The sequence below is a fragment of the Daktulosphaira vitifoliae genome, unplaced genomic scaffold (assembly GCF_025091365.1).
Source record: "Daktulosphaira vitifoliae isolate Bord-2020 unplaced genomic scaffold, ASM2509136v1 Scaffold_4, whole genome shotgun sequence".
Lineage (NCBI taxonomy): Eukaryota > Metazoa > Arthropoda > Insecta > Hemiptera > Phylloxeridae > Daktulosphaira > Daktulosphaira vitifoliae.
Genome location: NW_026099575.1, coordinates 32991218 through 33011906, shown reverse-complemented (window position 1 = coordinate 33011906; position 20689 = coordinate 32991218). Strand labels below are relative to the sequence as shown.

The following is a 20689-nucleotide window of genomic DNA, read 5'->3' as shown; positions in this document are numbered from 1 at the left end:
CAATTCCACTCATGTGTATTTAACACACTGAACGAGGGAGAGTTCAACGGCCATTGGAAACGACGCAAAAAAAGAAATCACATAGAATAGCTAATGTAAAACCGATAAAGCACTAAAAAACAGGTGCGAGTCGAATAATACAAAGACTAGCACAAGAAAAAATTATGATTTATTTGTACCACTGAAATGTTACGACGAACACCGAGACTAAAGTAGTCTGACGGTAACAGGTGAATTAACTCCGACAAACACAAATTAAAAAAAACTCATTTGAAAGGTTTTAATTCCAATATAATACATCATAATAAATGTCCCACTCGATATATTATTGCTTATTAATACAATTGCCCTCATCAATTAATAAATGATGACTATGATCCGGGCGGCTCTTAATGTGACGGTAGTTCGTCGTTTGCTCTATATATTTAAACGCTTAAAAGGTCAAGTGTTAGTACTGTTCACCGTCTACACATAATAAACGATCACCAACACTAAGCATTTCTATTATTATTTTAGTAAAGCAAAATGTTATTTACAAGTTAAGGTATGTCGGTAAACATCCGCTGTACATTTAGTTTGTGCTGTGCAAGTGTGTTCTTCAACTACACGGACATTGACGATCTATTGGCATAAATATGCAATAGAACTTACACACAAACCCACAGTCATGAGGTGTAACATAGTAATTGTTATCGTGATGCTTGCGATGTACAAATAACATGTACTTGTATTGCATCAATTTCGAAGAACGATACCACTCACTGCATAATAATTATCATACTAACTGCGTTGATAAAACGTGCAATGATAAAGATAGTAAGAATAAAAACATGGTGATGTTGACACAAGACTTTAGGTCGCCTACAACAAGCTGTCGTCATCATTTGCTACTTGTGTCGGTGATATGACGACGAGGAGGCGTAACCTAACAGCTGTTGAGGATACAAAAAACAATCCATATTATTATAGTTATTGTTTAGGTCGCAAATTGTTTGTTTGTATGCGAAGGTCTGTTAATGAGAAATACGAATCTGGAATCAAAATAATATGGTCGATGACCATAACAAGAGGGTCGGCCTTAAAAAATTATTTCAAAATCACCACAAGAAGATCATTTGTTGACAGAAGTGGGCGGCAATAAGTTTATAAGCGTAACAACTTCATTTGCAAAACTTTCCATACTATGATCTCCGGTCATGGCTTTACTAACATCCGCTATAGCTGAGGCAATTCAAAATAATAAAAATTAATAAGAAGCTTTTATACTTCATTTATGTTTAAACTATAGTAAAAAGGGAATTATAATAAAAGAAATTGTTTTTAAAAAAAGAGTTAACGAATGACAACTATTCAAATTTAAATAAATTTTATAATAAACTAGTAAAATTAAAATTATGCTCTCTTTAATAATATTAAAAATATTATTAATTTAAAAAAACTAAAAAATATCAAACTCAAAGCCATAAAAAATTAATGAAAAATCGCGGATAATTTTACTTAATTAATTAGCCACAAGTGATCAATTTTTATTATTTTATTATATGCTCTCATGATTAAATAATAATAACAAATTTATTGAATATCATCATTTCCACACAAAATAAAAATTAATAGAAATTACTTGCCACGCACATTAAATAAGACAATAGAATTGAGTTCGGCGAATATAATTGTTGCGAAATAACAATTAATCATTTGGCATACAATAATATATTAAAGAAAAAATCATTGTTCACTATCTGCGTGGAAGTTATTGTATCAATTTAAGTATATATTATATATCTCAACTAAACATTAAAATACTAAATCAAAAGTCAATTGTTCATACGGTAATTGCAGCAACTCCTCTGCCACGTTCGATTACCGAATATGTTAAGACTAGACAACACATAAAAAATATTACAATACGCTGTGTTACATTTTAGATTATTTCCAATTGATAATCATGTAAAGTGCATCATAAAAGTCGCCGTCAAAGGGCCATATGCAGCATATCAACCACCAATTGGCTTCCATCACGAATTAAATTATAGAACCAAATACTCGCCCGTACTAGTACACAGTAAAACACGATGATTACACCGAAATAAGCAGCTTTTATTGCGATGGCAATCGTCTGACTTGGAGGAGGCTTCGACAGATACATAAAGCAACAAGACGTACACTTAGTATAATATTATGGATGAAACACATTGGTAAATGATTTAAATTCAATGGCAGACGTTCACGGTAGATAAGATAAACCTCGCGTCACAACAGCAGCACACCCAACTGATCTGGTTTTGTGTCTTTGACAAGAGAAAGATACTGTAAGTTGAGGATTCGTTAAAAATCTACACAATGATGGATTTTTTAACGTTCTACTGTTATTGCGCATTTAATACAGGTGATTAAAGGTACATAGACTGAAGGTACCGCAATTATTGTGAATTCAGCACACGTGTATATACTCTGAGTGCATCGTAATTATCGCAAGGCAGTAAAATGCATACAACACAACCTGTTTTGTGCCATTTTTTATTTATGCCGTTGAAGGGTTTTATCAGGTTGCACAACTGTCGCCGCATGCTAGTACTATGATGTGTAGTTCTCGGATCATTATTATTACTATTCGTTTTTTTATCTTCTTTTTGCGTCGCACACACTACAACAATAGTAAACCGAATAATATTATTCGAACCGTGTACTGGCTATACGCGGGAAACGGCAAATATTCTCACGAGAACTGCTGAACATAATAAAGGTAACAGCAATAGTCAATGATATACGCACTGAGTCAATGCGTGATCGGTTGCAAAGGGAAGAACTCACCCTTACGGTGAAAACATCCACTGGCGGTTCGACGAGGTAAAAAAGAAATAATGATAATCTTTCGCACCAGTTGGACGGCACGTTTCCGTACATTTGGAAATTGGTTTTACGTGAGGAAACCGGTAACCGGTGGATTTCACTTGAACGCATTTATTGAAGGAAACGTTCAAGATCCATGTTGTTACATCTGTTTATAAATATGACGTTTTATTACATCTATAGCGTGTCACCTTATAGGTACCTCCGGAATTTCGAGTATGCATATGAATTAGCATTTGAAAACGTAGTTTTTTTAGTATCCTGTTGCGCGAAAACGTAGGGCCTTAATATAAACACAGCTGATGGTTCTCCATCTCGGAGTAGTACAGCAGGTAATACAATCTAAGGATTGCGTTAATATTAAATTGTACATTAAATTATTTATAACTTTAATATAAAAGTGAATGAGTCATTTAACAATCCAGCGTTATATTAATTTTCTACCAATGATAACAAAAGGAAATGATTCATAATATGATTCAAAAGCACGAAATTTGATATTTATTTAATTTAATATTTCTGATCAAATGTTTATTTGTATAAAATAATATATTGGTACGCAATAGACAAGTTCGCTTTTATTACAAATATCATGTTTATCATAGAAATTCACTAAAGAAGTTGTAAAATAGGCGATTATATTTTCAAAATCTACATATACAAGTATATGAAGTTTTTCAAACAACATGTTCATGATATATTTACAATTCTCATTTCAACTTGTTGTAATCATAACAAATGTAAAAAAAAACTAGTATTTTTTAAATCTGCTAAATTACCTGAAAAATCACAAGTAGCACACGTTTTTCGCTTACAAATGAATATTTTTTTAATAAATAGATATCAAATCAAGTTTTTCCTCTTTTTAAAGAAAGAAAAGAAATACAGGCTTGCCAAAAAAAAAAAATTTGCCGATCAACTTGAGTAAGCACATTACGTATAGAATAATGAATTTATTATTTGTATGTTGTCGTTTAAGATATTGTAGTGGATATCGACAAACATGTCTATAGAATGGCAATTGTGAGGACAGTCACGATTTCCCGTTGAATCTCCACTATGAACTACGCTATTATTATAATGTTGCACTATTCGCATGCATGTAATTTTACATTCGTTATTATGTTAATATAATGGCCGTACTTCAGAGTATTCGTAATACACGTTTTCCGTTTGTAATTAAAAATAGATGTATGCAAAACTTTGACATAACTTCAGGAAGTAGAAGTAAGTTGGTATCCATGGATTGTCGACAGAGCCAATGATGCCTGCAGAAGAACAACTCTTGTATGTTATATAAAAACAAGAATAAAATTATAATAACACGGTGCATACATATAAGTCAAATCCATGAATGGTATTTACTCCAATTTCTGAATTGTGCATGCAGTTGTAACAAGAAATCCAGATGTACTGCGCGACAGTATTATCGTTACACGTATCAGAATAATATAATTATCAATCTTAATGCGAGAGCGAATCGAAATGGATTCTTCAAATGGAATTAATTTGGCATAATTGGCACTGTAGGTCATTATACCGCTGCATACTGTAGTAAATTTTATTTCATTATGACCGTTTCGAATACTTTTACTATACAATTGTACATTTATAAGCTATACAACCACAATCCCAAACTCAATAAATATATAACATGTAGTACACCGTTTTCTAGATTTTAACTTATTTTTAAAACATAAGAAATATACATTAAGTGCGAACAGCACAATTATAAAATACAACTACACAAATTTACAGCAATGAAATTGTATTTTGATTTTCTCGGTATAAAAAAAAGAAAGTAGTACCAGCAATTATCTGTTATCGTACTCAAGTAAACTGTGATGTTCAAGACGGTAATGTCACCAGTTTTTATGGGTCGTTTTCCCGTAAAATCTTCATATTTAAATAAAAATAATGTACAGCCTCTGCGCTAGTACAATCAAACTATTCTTGAGTCGGTTATCATTATTACTTTTTTAAACGGATGAACTAGTTTCTAAAGGATGACGTTGCTGTTACTATATGGTTGTCATCATACAACTTGGTGTAAATACTTTACGGACTACTAAAAAATAGCGCACCGTTTTAAATGATGTAGAATTATTCAATAACTAAAGGAGTTTAAACGCATCGGTAGTCAATATTTCTAAGGTAATTTCATCGATAGTTTTCTGTTATTAGATTTTGATATGTTCTGCAAACGACAATGTTAAAAACGAATTTTCGCATTTTTCATTTATAATCACATCTGTTATTGACAATTATTCCACAGACCATCGGAGAAGGTGGGGCGGAAATAAGAGTATCGACTGTTTCGAGTGGCACATGCGATATCCAAATACGCTTACATATTATATGCGTGCGAGAAATCGTTCAAGCAAATCTTACCGGCCACAAACATCTCAAGTGATTATTGTAATAATCGTCGTCTACTATTACCGCTGGAACTGATTGTACGGGACTGGAAATAGTAGACCATCGACGAAGAAGAGTTCAAATATTGTCCTAATGAAACGGTTGTTGTGCTTCACAGTAGTCTTGTCAGGTTATTTCTCCTGACCGACGGCGGATTTGTATTATCATTTCATTTTTTTCTCGTCCTTGCCTTTTTTCCGTTTAGAGCGTAATCCCAACCGATCATCATTAATCTCTGTCCGGACTCGCACAAGCCCATATGGCCAACAGATCATCGACACTCTACTGGCCAAAGCCACCAGCAACCACAATGATAAATGTACATTTATACCAAGTCACCATATTCAATACTAACTGCCGTAGTAACTTCGATCGTCACAGACAAATGGATTTAAACTAAAAACTCAAAACATACAATATATTATTGTATACGAAATAAAAAAAACAATATATCATTAGTTAACGATATAAATTTAACTATTTTCTGCTACAGAAGAGTTCCAATATATAAATGTATGAAAGATATTGAAAACAAGTACAAATCAAAATATGTAAACAGAAATAAACCACGTTTTTCAGTTACCATTTTCATTTTAAATGACCGATACAACTGAGTATCATAAATCAATTAACCTAAACTAGTTAAGTTCATATTCTCGTAAAGTATATGATATTATGGTAAAAATTATTATTTTGATCAAATAGTTTAAAAAAATTCATAAATCGTTCTTATACAAATTAATTGAAGATTAATGTATTAGTACTAGTGTTACGTAATTTTTTTTTTAATGTTAAATATTTATTATTGCATAAAATTTGGACAGTTAATTATTTTAATAGCTACAATATAATGTTTCAGTATTTTTTTTTTAAAGTTTTAGGTTGTGTCCACGAGGAGTGGTGATTATAGCCTCGTAGACTACTGTCTTACACAATTTATAAATTTATGAATACATTTGGTTAATTATCAATGTATGTACATCATAGTTGAAAAGGCGTCAAGGTACACACTAAAAATAATAATACTCAAAAGTGAAATTAAATATTGCGCACAAACGAGTTTATCTCAGCGGTGGCGGCAACTAGAAATATTACAATGCAATAGTTAAAAAAAAATTGTTAATTAGATTTTATAACTGTAAGTATACTAGAAGAAATAACTGCGTGACATCAAATTACCAACAAGTCTAGCGCACAATCAGAAGCAGTGTCACGATATATGATTTAATTAAAAAAGGTATAAATCCATTACATCATTAGCAATTAAGAAAACATGTTAACATTGACATTTTTACGCGATTAAAAATAAAAATCTTTTTCGATAAAAAATTCATATTAAACGAGTCGTACGGAAAGTAAAAAAGTAACTTATAATAGAATAAGATACGAACATGTTATTATAGTCTCTTGCAAAAAACAGTGTTATATCATAAAAATTATTATTTGGCTAATATGATGCACATAAAAAATTTGCCCATAACGATCCTCTGAAAGATATTAAGATAACTTGTTGTTAACATCATTAAAATTGAGTTTTTTTGCTTTTCTGACGACCATCTGGAAGTACTGGTGGTTTTTGTCGACCAACAGTAATACCCCACGGTCGGACGATGCGTAACAAAATTGTCCACTCGACACATGACGTCGTCGCCGGGTGCATCGAATTTCTTCGGCGTTTTCCGAAAGGTAAAAAATATGACTACTACACCGTGAAACAATACTGTCAATAGACACCGTAGCACCCGTCGTTCTCATTACACTTACAACCCTATAACACCTGCATTGTGTCACTGCTGGCGGCGTCAGTCAAGAGAATTTTAATTGTGCACGCGCCTATATATGAATATCATTAAGTCTTCTGGCAGCGCGTATGTCTATGTGTATTGAAATGTGACGTTTGGCAGCCGCCAACCAGGAAACCTAATCAACTTTAACATTTAACAATGGAATCAGGAAACGTAATACCTGCACCCGTCGGTAGGCATTATGCGCACCCAAAAAAGGGATACCATGCAACGTGACGTTAAACGTTAAAAAATGTCGGAATTCTTTACATTTTTTTAACGTACATATCGAAAGTGACAGAATAATTTATTAGAACGAAAAATTACACTGACGGATCATGATCTAGAAAAATAATTACAATACATATACTCCGAGTAAAGAACTATCACTGTACCCGTTGAAAAAGTGAAAACTCTCAACGGGTTGTTTAAACAAAAAAAGGATTACTACAAGTAGATTACAATAGGAGTGAACAAAACGAAAAGAAATTTTATCCGCACGCGCTTTGCGTGTCGGTATTGATTTATAATGACGTACAGGATTCATATCAAATAAAATATTAGAGTACGTCAACCTATATTTTCCAACTATACCTGTATGAGGCATAACATAACGTTTTAATAAATAATGTACACAATGGCAATCGTAAATATGCTTACAATCTATAGTCACTTTTACGGCTTAGATAAATATATTGTTAGCTTAAAAATCATAGGCAATAAAATGTGCGCGTGAAGCAAGTAAATAGTACAATAATATTCGCAATCAATTATATTGTAGGCACGAGTTACAACGTGTAAGAAATAAAATTAGGTGCCACAGATATAATAACTTAGTACGACACACTGCCAATTAGACCATAATTTTTATATATGTACTATTATATTTTGTTTCGTGTTTGGGAAATTATCCGGATAGTAATAATGATACATTTAAACCTTCCAAATACAATAATCTGTATTAAGGACGTCTTTTAGGTGTATACAGCAAGGTCGCAGTTATATCCTCGGGGCAACGCCGGACCTCATAGTTTGATACGGTAAGAGGTGCGAATCTTTACATCGACAATGGGAAAAAACTCATTTTTGGCACGCCCCTCGACGATTGTATCAAGGGAGAAAACACCCGTCCTATATAGTATTTTAAAATCCATGGCCAAGACTAAGATATTATATTATTCACGACTAACATGTAATGTAATAAGCTACCAATACGAAAAAAATCGAAAGAAAAAAAAATTAGGATACATACAAAGAAATTGCTTTTATTTTTAAATAATTTTTACAATGATTTTAATTGCAATGCGATAAAACGGGTGGAACGTTTTTCAAACGATTGTGTGAAGTTTTGACGGGATTTCCTAGTGAAATACTTACAAAGCATGTCGAATTCGAATTTTCTATTTAAATTGTTTCGCTATGGCCGTTCTTCTGGAGACACGATTTTTAATTAGTGTCGAAGGCCAATTTATAAGTGGTTAATATCACTTACATTATAACTTTCACGAAGACGCCATTTCTTTATTGTTTCCTAGAGAGATATGCGTTTGTAGTTTAACAACAAAATCTATATTTATATGAATTCACACATTGCTAGGTGTTGCACGATGAATTAAATAATCATCAATATTTACAGATTAATATTTGTGCGTCAATGGCGGAACCGGTTAGAGGTCGAAATGATTATTTGGATCGTGTCAAAACACATTTGAAATGAAAAATAATGTTTATATCATTATCGCATTAAATGGGCATTATTTTAAATCAATTATCGGTCCTTGATCAATTGGCGTATATAAAAGCTCCAAGGATTACTGTGCTAGCAAAAGTATACGTGTATACTTGTTGTTTGTTCGTACAATGCGAGACGATCCGTTTCGAAAGCATAGGAAAAAAATGCGACCTCCAAAATGGCTCAAATGTTAATAGAAAAAAATGTTCTTAATGAATCATAATTTTATATTTTTTCTAAAATAATGTAAAACGCAATTATTGCCATAAACAACTGTGTAATTTGTCATTTTGTGGTTTGGCGCTTAAAGAACGTATGAAGGCTAAACTAGATCAGAGTTTGCATTACGTGCACATTACAGCAAACACACCCTCTAAATTTTTTAGACCGCGGCAACGGATTTGTTTGTTATTTTTTTTATAATTATTTTTGTTTTTTTATAAACTTGTTACCGTTTTTTTTACGAGCATAAGTTTAATCTCGTTATACTGGCCGCTTCGAACCACATTAACATAATATGCCCAAAACGGTATCAATATAATTGTTTGGATTTTATTGTGAGTAAACACGCGTGTCTAAAAGACATCAGAGAAGCAGCTGACAATTACAGATTGCGCAGCCGAACAACTTAAAGTTTATGACTCCTCTAATGGTTTTTCACGTTTAACCAATAATATGCGATAGTTAAAAATCGTAGGTAATTACTCGTTTTACTAAACGTGGGAAGATTTATAACACTTGTCACAGTCTGAAGAGATTTATATTAATCTTAGCCCGTAAAAAGCCGAAGGTTCTTACAGGCAACAAAAATTAACTACTACTGCTGGCGAATATCGAGTGGGTTATTCTGGAATGGTAATTAAATCGGTAATAGGATTGTTCGGTATTCGATAATTATTTATTTTTCCATGATTCTCACGAGGGTTAAACCGAATGTGCGCATTGAGTTCTCCGTTTGTTGTTTATCTGGTAGGTAATATCTCACCGTTGGCTATGCTTGGTCGGAGTGTACAGCCTGAGCTCTAGGCGACGTCTCCGGTCGCTCTACGAGAAAAACGACAGTTGGCATTGGCGGCTAACGCACTGACGAATTACAACTATTATTTCGGTATTTTTCTATGTAACCACTGAGCGCTCGTCGCGTGCGACGGTTTACAATGCTCGAGTGTTCGCTTGTGAATAGCATTTTTATAGGGCAATCGTGTGGCGTTCGCAACGCTACCGTAAACGTGACGTGCCACGAGCATACATATCAAAAATGGACGTTGTCCAATCTGGCACGTTTACAGCACGAAAACAATACAAGTGCGGCGGCGTACAAGGATCATCGTGTACCACGTTATGTTTTGACAATTGAAAGACACAATTCCACGCCGTTGGTGTTTATAAGCGCGTTTTACAAAATTATTAATTAGGTTGGGATGCATAGCGGCGAACCCGACCGAAACAACGCGATCGACGGGTGAGCCCAGTTGGGTTTATTATTATACTGGAGAGCCTACACAGTATGTGTAATAATACGACATATGATGATAACGCACAATGTAAAAACGGACAACAACCCAATAGACAAAACACGAATGTCGAAGATCAATAACCCTCGCAAAAGTCGACACGGGTCTATTATTTTACAAGTTTCTATTATTGTTTCTATTCATTTTATTGCCGACAGAGGATACCTTGTGTAACGGTAATCACGGCAATATTATTACATTATAATTCATAAGCTACGCACACAGTACGCGGAGATAATTACTTGAATATGCCGTACATGAACACGATTTCAGTATGGAAAAGGGAAACAATTAAATAATAAGCAGAAAACAAGCATGTACATTGCTCATAAATTGATGTCGGTTGAGTTAACTACTACCAAGTGCGTGTACGCAACGATATTGACCGCCACAAACGTTTTTTATAAGCCAACAACAGCGTGAAAATCTATTATTTTTTAATTATTTACATAACACACCTGTGCGATCTACTAGAGCAATTCTAATAATTAACTCTGTTTTTTATTATACTGTCCTTGTAATTCCAATTGTAATTAAATTAAATAACTATTAATTAACAAAGAAATTGAACGTAGTATTTACTTTCCAACACACAAAAATACTACAATCGTAATAAAACTGAGAATTAAAGTAGTAATTCAAACGAATTTACTGAAAAATTTACTTTTTCTCTCGATATAGCCAAGTGCAATGTATAAGTTAATTTTTATTTTTATACATACACATACAAATTTGATTATTATCTATTACGTATAGCCGGCGATTCAAACGAGTGCGAATTTACCATCGTGACTTGGCTAGTAACACAACATGTACACACACACACACATTATAATACGGTTTTTGTAATTGTATGAAATAGATAGTTGGAATAAATAACATAGTCTACTATTATTACTTCGATTATGTGTAATGCAGTACAATAATAAACGGTTCATTAAAAACGCCAACAATTAAAATAACAATACAACACTATGGTTGAAGTTCAAACGATTCAATTGTGGTTGGTATAATGTAGCGTAACAAAGTGATAATTACACACTGCGAGAATTAAGGGCTGTTAAATTAAGGAATATTTTTCACCGCTATCTCGAATCAAAATTGTCACATAAAAATATCACAAAATGATCTGATGTATATGAACGCCACTGTTGCCACCGGGTATGGTTGAATCCAACGTCCCTGATAATTGAAAATATTACCGGTTTGTTTGAGATAAACTGAAATAAAACTACATAGTAGTTGTACAACCCATTTTTTAACAGTGGTTGGTTTCTCGTATTAAGTAAACAGCGTGTGCCGGATCATAGCGTGTAGACACTGTCAAACTGGTTTTGTTCTTCCCCTTCGGAGAGTGTGTACCCCGAGGAGACAAAAGGAGTCCTTGTATTTCAATCGATACAATACTTCGATTATTATAGGGTAATTAACAAGTGATAAGCATGCACTTGAAGAGCAATCCTACGAGAGGGAATGTTTTTTTAAACGATGTCTTATACTCCCGCCGTTCAATCCGATAAAACACCACATACAACACCCGCATGCAATTAATTATTATGCCTAGTCGATGGGGAAACTGAGATTTACGGTTATCCTTTATTCATATAATGCTTATAATGTATATTGGATGGTTATTATTTATTTATTATATATTGTTTGGTGATGTGAAACCGGAGCATGGCCAGCTGAAAAACACAATATGCACTGTATGTTAGGATCTACCAGCAATGATAACGATTTTTTAAAATTCATATACAAATGAAAAAAACGATACGTTATAATACACAAATCGCTTGTGTTGCATAAATAATTTTAAGACAATACAACCATATGATTTTTACTACTAAATTTTTTTTTCCACGTCGTAAAATTTATACGAGGTATTCGTATTCTAAAACATCGAGTCTGGAAGAAAAAAATGGTGGCAACCTATACAAAAAACCGTCAACCGCTGCGCTATACAATTCGGTCTTGAGGAGTAGGGAAAGGAAAATAATAAAGGACAAAACGGTCACTGCACATAGTATATAAACATACACATCCGAACACAAGAGCGGCTTCTGCATCCAAACCAGTTTTATCCATTGTACACATACAAACTACGGTGCAATGACTGTGTGCAGGTGGTGGTGGAGAACGATCGTGACGCGTTTTTTTTTACAACCAACCGTCGCTTACCAAAGTGGATGCTGAGCAGTTGGTCACATCATTGCGCACGAATTTTTTCAAAAATCTTACATTTGATATTATTATGTTAATAGCCCCGGAATATTCATGCAAATTTTCATGTATTTCACTCACGAATATTAATAGTAAAATTTTTTTTTTTTTTTTTTACAGATTATTATTTACGCCAAATTATAAATTTTTGTATTATTTTACTCAGTACACGATAATACAAAAATTTATACTGACGTCCGACCTAAGCCGTTTAATAAATAATATGAACTTTTAAAAAATTAGTAGGAAAATATCCATTAGACAAAATAATTATAATTCATAATGCGCAGCAGAAACTCAAAAGGAGTTTACGATCATGATTAAACGTTGACAGTTGTCTGAGTAAGACCAGTAACAAACTATGTTAATATAATTATTGTTATAATCTAGGAATTTCATATAATCTCGTACATGAACAAACGATCGTTTGTGTTAATAAATTGAACCAAAGAATGCAACACGATTATTATTAATAAAAAAAAAACAAATAAACGACCGAGGTTTCTGGACGTACGCAATAACCTTGATAAAATCAATTAAATATGTTTTCCATACACGAAAAGTTATTTGGTTTCATAAAACGGCATAGGGATAAGGGAATATTTTATCGCGTGTATTACATATAAACTAGATAAAAATGAGAGATTCGATGAATTAAACACGGTACAGCTGATAAGGGACAAAGCTGCTTATTAAACTGCATTATCATCCAGCTAAGACAATGTCCGTAACTACAATGCGAAAGAGCGTATTCATAGCGCTTACACACACACGTGCACAGTTTGTTTGACACTGGAGTTTTCCTAAAACGGAACTTTGTATTCCGCGCAATTAGACATTGTTCAATGGTGACACGTTACTTTTTTACCCCTCAATCCTTTTGTCCTCCACGACGGACGTCAACGAAATAATAATAATAATTATTATATACGACGAGGAAAAAACGACTACGAAAACATAATAACTTGAAAATCGTCCCATGATAATTGTGTGCGGAGTAGCTGTAAATAGAATCATGATCTGCCGATTAAACCACACGGTCTAGAGCCTCAAGTCGATTTCGTATGGTGGTGATAAATTTATAATATATATATATATATTTGACAGTGTTTAAGTCTCAGTAGGGTCGCTACTGTTGGATCATATCATGGTTAAACAGATGAGACTTTGGACGGGATATCTCTGAAAACATATACACAGTCTCCTTGAACAAATCAACGGTTATACCACGTCGTTGGATACAAAAGAACAGCATCCCGCGTAGGACGCGAGGAGCAGGTGTAACAATAAACGGTACACTCGCTGTGATTACACGCGAAGAGTCTCCCTCGATTAAATGAAAATAAAATAATCCGGTGGAATACTTAACTGGCATTATGAATTATGTTTTCACTCCCTGCTGAAGGTTAAAGCGAGTGAAGACACGGCAGAGAGACAGAATAATAAATGCTTAAAAGAGTTGGTGAATTGTATTATCACAGCGTGTCACAATAAAAAGGCCCCCGTTGAAACGTTTGGTAACGGTTTGAAACACGTCCCCGGCCGATGCGACAATTCGTTTGGTCCATTGTACTTGGATTTTTGTAACCAATATAAATAATATAACAACACAAGTTGCGCGTACCACCGACCCAAAGTGAAATCTCTTTTACAAATGCACAACGCGTACAACAAAAGTTACAATAAGTGAAATTCATAGATCGTCTAATTACGCACAGCCAGGCACGTTTTCAAGATCAATGGGCCACAATAACACACATCACTGCCTGCACTCGACTAACAATATGCGGAAATCGTATGACTGAATAATGCATGTCTTACCTCTGCACGAGCGTGTATATACACTGTATTAAATGTCTGTGCGTCGTCACGGCGTTGATTTGGCTATCGTCTGAAAGTTAAAAATAAAAAATCGTTATTACTCAGTTGCGATTATTATTATTATTGATATGATTGTGTCTGCATGATTACTAAATGTAGACCGCACACAAACAATAAACGAGTTGGGCAAGAACATTTTTTCAAGTGAAACGTTACAAAAATCAAAGATAGATATTCAAAAGCTAAACGCTAATGCACACACTGCGTATGAAAATAAGAAAATGAATTTAACAAAAAAGTTTAAGAGAAAACAGCACTGTCTAGTCGAGCATATACGTCATGTGCCGGACGAGTGCCAAAACGACTGCAAATGAAATGGAACGCATTCAGTGGTAAAATTTAACGAAACGAAAAATCTAAAAGGGCTCCGTTGAAAACTCAATTTCATGAAAACCGAGTCAGATAGTTACAATAATTACATCACATAAACGAATTACACTATGAGAAAAAATACAATTTAAACTCCGAGTAACCGAGAAATCGGATCATATATCTAAATTACAATTCTAATGATTTAAAAAAATTAAATAATTTGTCGCTGTCACGATTTATTCTGTACAATATTATGTATTTTAAATAAATTAGAACAAGGCTACTTTTTAACGAGCATTTATTGTACAAAAATCTGACATGCGCAATAAAAAAAAGAGCACCATAACGACACGTATAATGTAATAACGTTAGATACATCTAGAAGATATACATTTAAGGTAGAAAAACCGAATTCAATTATGACAAAAAACAAGTGGACGGGCTAATTGAATAACCTGCGAGCATGTACAGAAGCCAATTTGTGTAACCACGGTCATCGAATTTACGCGGTCTCGAAACAAAAACATAAAAGGACTCTCCGTAGAAAATTGATATTTAATTATCCAGTATACAAAACAAAATCCCAGTAATATAATTAAGGAAACGAGCACCTACAGTGTATTAAACACATGTTTTATTGCCGGTGCGCACTGCACAACGGAATATAAATTACATGGTTTTACAATGATATATTTCATATAAATTTGGGTATTATAACTTATAATACTTCTTTTTAAGTCATTCAGTGAGTAGACGAACTCGAGTACCACATTTACACAAACACGACCAACACCGATTCACTGGAAATGTTATGCCGAAACAAACTTTGATAAGACGATAAAACTTTTAACACAGACACAATAAGTTACGTTTTATACATGTTTCTGAAGTCTGAAATCGTTTAAAGCGAAGGTAAAAAGGGAAGTATGTTATCGGTGCTTATAACGCGCGGTGTAAGCACAACCAGCGCATTATTTACGGATGAGCATGCGTGAAAAATCGAGACAGGTGCGAAATGAGAAAAAAGAAAGACTAAAGTGTACCTAGACGAGTCTTCGGAGGACAGCAGTTGGGCTTGGTGGATGGTTAATGAACGAAGAGTCGTGTAGAACGATCGAATAATAGAAACCTATTGTGGCCGGGTGCACAAAAATAAAAAAAAAACGAACATTGTACGCGCAAGAGCATCTCTTCGTCTATGTATCGCTCTATTGAAAAGATTATACAAAAAGCAATAAGTACTATATAGTATATATAGTTACAGTTTTGTGCCTAGAAAATAATAAAAATCTATAGGACAATGATATAGTCGTAGTGAGACTATAAAATTTCAGATATCTAGTTGTTTACAGTAGGTATACGCAAGGAATTTGTATAATTTTCATATTTACTTAACTAAAAAATGTATTTGAATTCGTGTTACGCTATCGTAGGTTTAATTTTCTAAATAACAACCCTGAAACACAACACTTATGTATTCAATAACCTATTAGTTAAGTAGCTATACAGTAAACATTTGGCTTTCAAATAGAGGACTCATTTAATTAATCAATTAATTTTAAATATAGATAATCGCTTTCAACACTATTAGAGACTCAACTTCAATTAATATCAGTTGGTATTATTGAAATAAATTCTAAAATATTCAATACAAGTTTTAATAGCTATAGAAAAATAAAAACATAAGTTTAGAATAATGCGTAGTTTTAGTTTCTACACCAAAAAGAAAATCTTAAATAAATTAAATATCCCATTTACAATGAATATAATGAATTGCATATAAATTGCAACAAAGATTTACAAATCAATATTTGCACATATAAACAACATTAATCAGGAACGTTAAACACTATACTTATTATCCAATAAATAAAATACTAATTATTATTTTTAGCACGCCGTAGCACATCGTCAGAATAGTTCCTTATTCATGACAGGTGTAAAAAAAACACGTGTATCAATTATGACGTCACCGTTAAAAGTATTAATCCTATTATTTGTAATTATATACATTAAATCAATTGGTAATACATAACTGTGGTGATTCACTCACGAAAGTCTATTTCCGATTAAATACATTGAATATGACAAATATTTTGTCGAGGTCAAGTACTAGGCCAAAAATCGTGAATATACTATTATCACTAAAATATCCTTTTTAAAAATGTCAACAAATCCTGATGAAAACTTCTTAATTTTTAACAGTAAACAGAGGTGTGACCATTAGGTTTTTAAAAAAAACTTGTCAAGTAAAAAAACCGGTTCAATAGGAAATGCCTATATAGACCAGTTTAAGTCATTGTAATTTATACGCCAACATAATAATATATTATGCAGCTTAATGAACGGTTCGTGTGTCGCTTAACTTGGATGTTCTTAAATTGATTGAAAAAAATTCATATAGATATTGCATAATTATTCTTGTGAAGTCCGAAATTCTATGATATAATATTCAAGTCCCGAACGACTTGGAATAATTTATAATGGAATCAATAAATGTCAATGTCAGACTCTAAATGCAAAATTCGATATCGACTTAATCCGTAATATTTTACAAAATTGTACTTGCTATTAACTCATTAACTTGTCCAAACTACTATTATTTGGATGTCAATACTACGAAAATATTTAACATAACATTATGATTCATAAGAATTTTACGAATTTCCAAATGAAATTTGTTTTGTTTTATTAATAATAAAAAGCAAACTATAAAACACATTTTATTACTTTCAAGACGCCATGTTAACATTTTAAGCCAACGAATAAATCACGAATTTGACTAATTGTGTTAAAAAAATAGAAATATTTTTACCAATTGTATCATAATTTTTTTATTTAAATCTAGAAATATAAGAACTTTTTATGATAAAAAAAACGATTGAACGTTATTATATTCAATTAAGTATTGACAGTTATATACACANTAAAAAAATAGAAATATTTTTACCAATTGTATCATAATTTTTTTATTTAAATCTAGAAATATAAGAACTTTTTATGATAAAAACGTTTGAACGTTATTATATTCAATTAAGTATTGACAGTTACATACACGTTTTAAAAGTGTAATGAAAATTTGATTTAAATATACAAACTCTGCTTATTGATATTGCAACATTAATATTTTTAAACACAATTATACAATAATTTGTATTCATTTATAATACAGTTAAGTATCTTGACAATTTAATAGCATTTTAAAATATTTTATGTAATCATTTGATTACATATTTCAAGGAGTTAAAAAACGTTAATTAAATTTTATCATTACTTTACAAGTTGATATAATTTAAATTAAATTTATAAATTTTAAACCCAATTNTCATTTATAATACAGTTAAGTATCTTGACAATTTAATAGCATTTTAAAATATTTTATGTAATCATTTGATTACATATTTCAAGAAGTTAAAAAACGTTAATTAAATTTTATCATTACTTTATAAGTTGATATCATTTAAATTAAATTTATATTCCCACTTCATATGTTATAAAATAAAAACAGACTTTTATAATCATATTTAGTTAAATCTCAAATTGCTTATACCCGAAAAATGTTTACGAACCAAACAAATAATAATAAATATACAACCATCGAAAGGCATTAAAAACAATAATATTTTAAATAAAATTTTCGACGTAATCTAATATCACCAAGATAAATATATTTATATTGCACTAAATAATACTTGAGTAATCCGTAATGAGGTGTAATATTAACACAAATAATACCAAACTAATACCAAACTAATTAAAAAATAGTTCATTATTATAAATGCAATCTCATTATTCATGCATTATTTTTTTCTCAATATATATATATATATAAATTACTCGTCAAAAGATGTGTATTGATGTGCCCTTGATACAAATTACATAACAAATTGATTTTCTGTGAAATAAAAACTTTCAATATCATATTGTCGATATAACACTTACATATATAATTTGGACGGTGTTTTAAATATAATCGATTATATCTAATGACGTTTTAACACTTAAGGTCTAAAATAGATAATGATATAAAAAATTTAATTGATATCTACTTGGGAGCTTTAAATAATAGCAGAACAGTGAATACATTGGAAGTAACTGAAATCAGCAGACCAGTAAGAAGCGATTGACCCGTAGGGCAGTTCTTCTGAACAAACCGGTTTTGGTATACATATACTTTTATGACTTGATTTTTTTCTTTTGGTTAATTTTTTACTACGCTTCATACGCCGTGATACTACAGAGTTGACCCGACGGCCTAAGATTGTCATTTTATTACCCTGACAAAATCCTAATTTATGCGACGACAATGAATATATTATAACTTAAAAAAGTTCAGACGGACACGGTTAATCGTCTTAGTTCTAAAATTATCACACTGTTATTATTATGAGCTGGTCAAATGAATATGACCTCGGCTATCTGTATAACAGTTACAGTATAATGTACAAATTCATGCTGCAACACTTCAGTAATGGACCATTTCCGATCGATTGATGGTTACCATATTGCTGGCAGGCACAAGTGGGATTCAAATCAAAGTAAAACAACCAATTTTATAAATAAATCTTTCAAGCAAACTTTTCGACAGAGTAATTATTATTGGCTAGTTGATTTTTAAATTTCAACAAAAAGAGAAATTTCAAACATTGTTTGTGTAATAAAACATTACATTATTTTTTTTTTATGTTTTATTTGACTATATATAATCACATACTTTACTTGCATCGTGTGTTACCAGAAGTTTTGGAAAATTTCTAAATCGTAACCAGTCACAAGACTTAGTCAACTGGTATGCGATCTATAGTTCCGTTTTAACTTCAGTATACGCTATAAAGAGATGACATATTCAAATTAATAGACGGGAAAATAAAAGGTAGGATGCGTAACATAATGTATTAGACCTAAATCTGTTCGATGATTTAATATGATAGGTAAATTACCATAGTCCACATGGCATTTCTGTTAATAACATCACCTATTATTATATTTAAATATGTTAAACGTCTTCCGTTGGCGATTACTCATCCATAACCGCAAATGAGTGGCGTCGAAGACCCGATGACCATCGACTATGCCCGGCTATTATTAGTCAGTACACGGTAAATACAAATCCCACCGGTCACGCGACTCAACCCCTGGTGATTGCTGTGGGGTGATTCATTCGGGTGATATTTAATATGTACATAAATGATTCATATTGTATAAATAAAATGACCCTTAAACGACTGTAGGCCAGGGTTATAGCCCAGGATAATGGAGTGCACGTTAAATGAGAAACCGCGTCGTAGTGACTGTACACAGCAACAGACATGTGTGTCACCGCAGACAAACAATTTAGACGTTAACGACTGGCGGAGCGCAAATTACTGCAATTTAATACTTAATGAAACGAATGGATGGGAAAGTGTTAAAAAACGACTATTAAACGAGTTCTACATTGTCTCCGAAGAATCGACTACTTTAAGGCTTAGTACCTATTAACATTAATACACACCTAGCAATTGAAATTAAAATTTTTAAAATTTCAGTTCGACCAAACAAAACTATATGGATATGATTTTGCTCTCAATTTAGGAGAAAAATACTTGACCAAACACAGTCCTTCGAACGATAATATATCACAACACTCTACGTATTATAAACCACAATACATATTAATCCTATAAAATTTAACAATGCACTTTTATAAAATGACACTGTAGGAACCTTGGACGAATTTCATAAGGCCAATTGATTCTCTAATATCATCTATTGTCTATTGCAACTGATAATAGTCATTATTTAATCTAGAAAATATTTTATCCGTTCGTTATTATCGGACCAAACTGTTTTAGTCATAAAATAAGTCAAAAACCTCATTAAGTTGGGATTTTTACAAAATAATTTATACATTTAAACGATATCGGGATAATGTCTAATATATTTTCCACTTGAATGATTATACTAAACCATGAAATTAACTTTTTCACTGCTTGTAA

At 32.2% G+C, this 20689-nt stretch overlaps 1 protein-coding gene across 2 annotated transcripts in view; it reads right to left on the bottom strand.

The window, feature by feature from the left end:
* The window catches only part of LOC126905485 (semaphorin-1A-like), a 56220-nt gene that overhangs the window by 30086 nt on the left and 5445 nt on the right, over positions 1-20689 (bottom strand). The window contains exon 2 of one of the 2 annotated variants that reach the window (XM_050685214.1): positions 14340-14409. The exons of the other annotated variant lie outside the window; for it this stretch is intronic. The gene's annotated coding sequence lies outside the window, so the exon portion shown is untranslated. The remainder of the gene's footprint in view (positions 1-14339; positions 14410-20689) is intronic. 2 annotated transcript variants of the gene reach the window in all.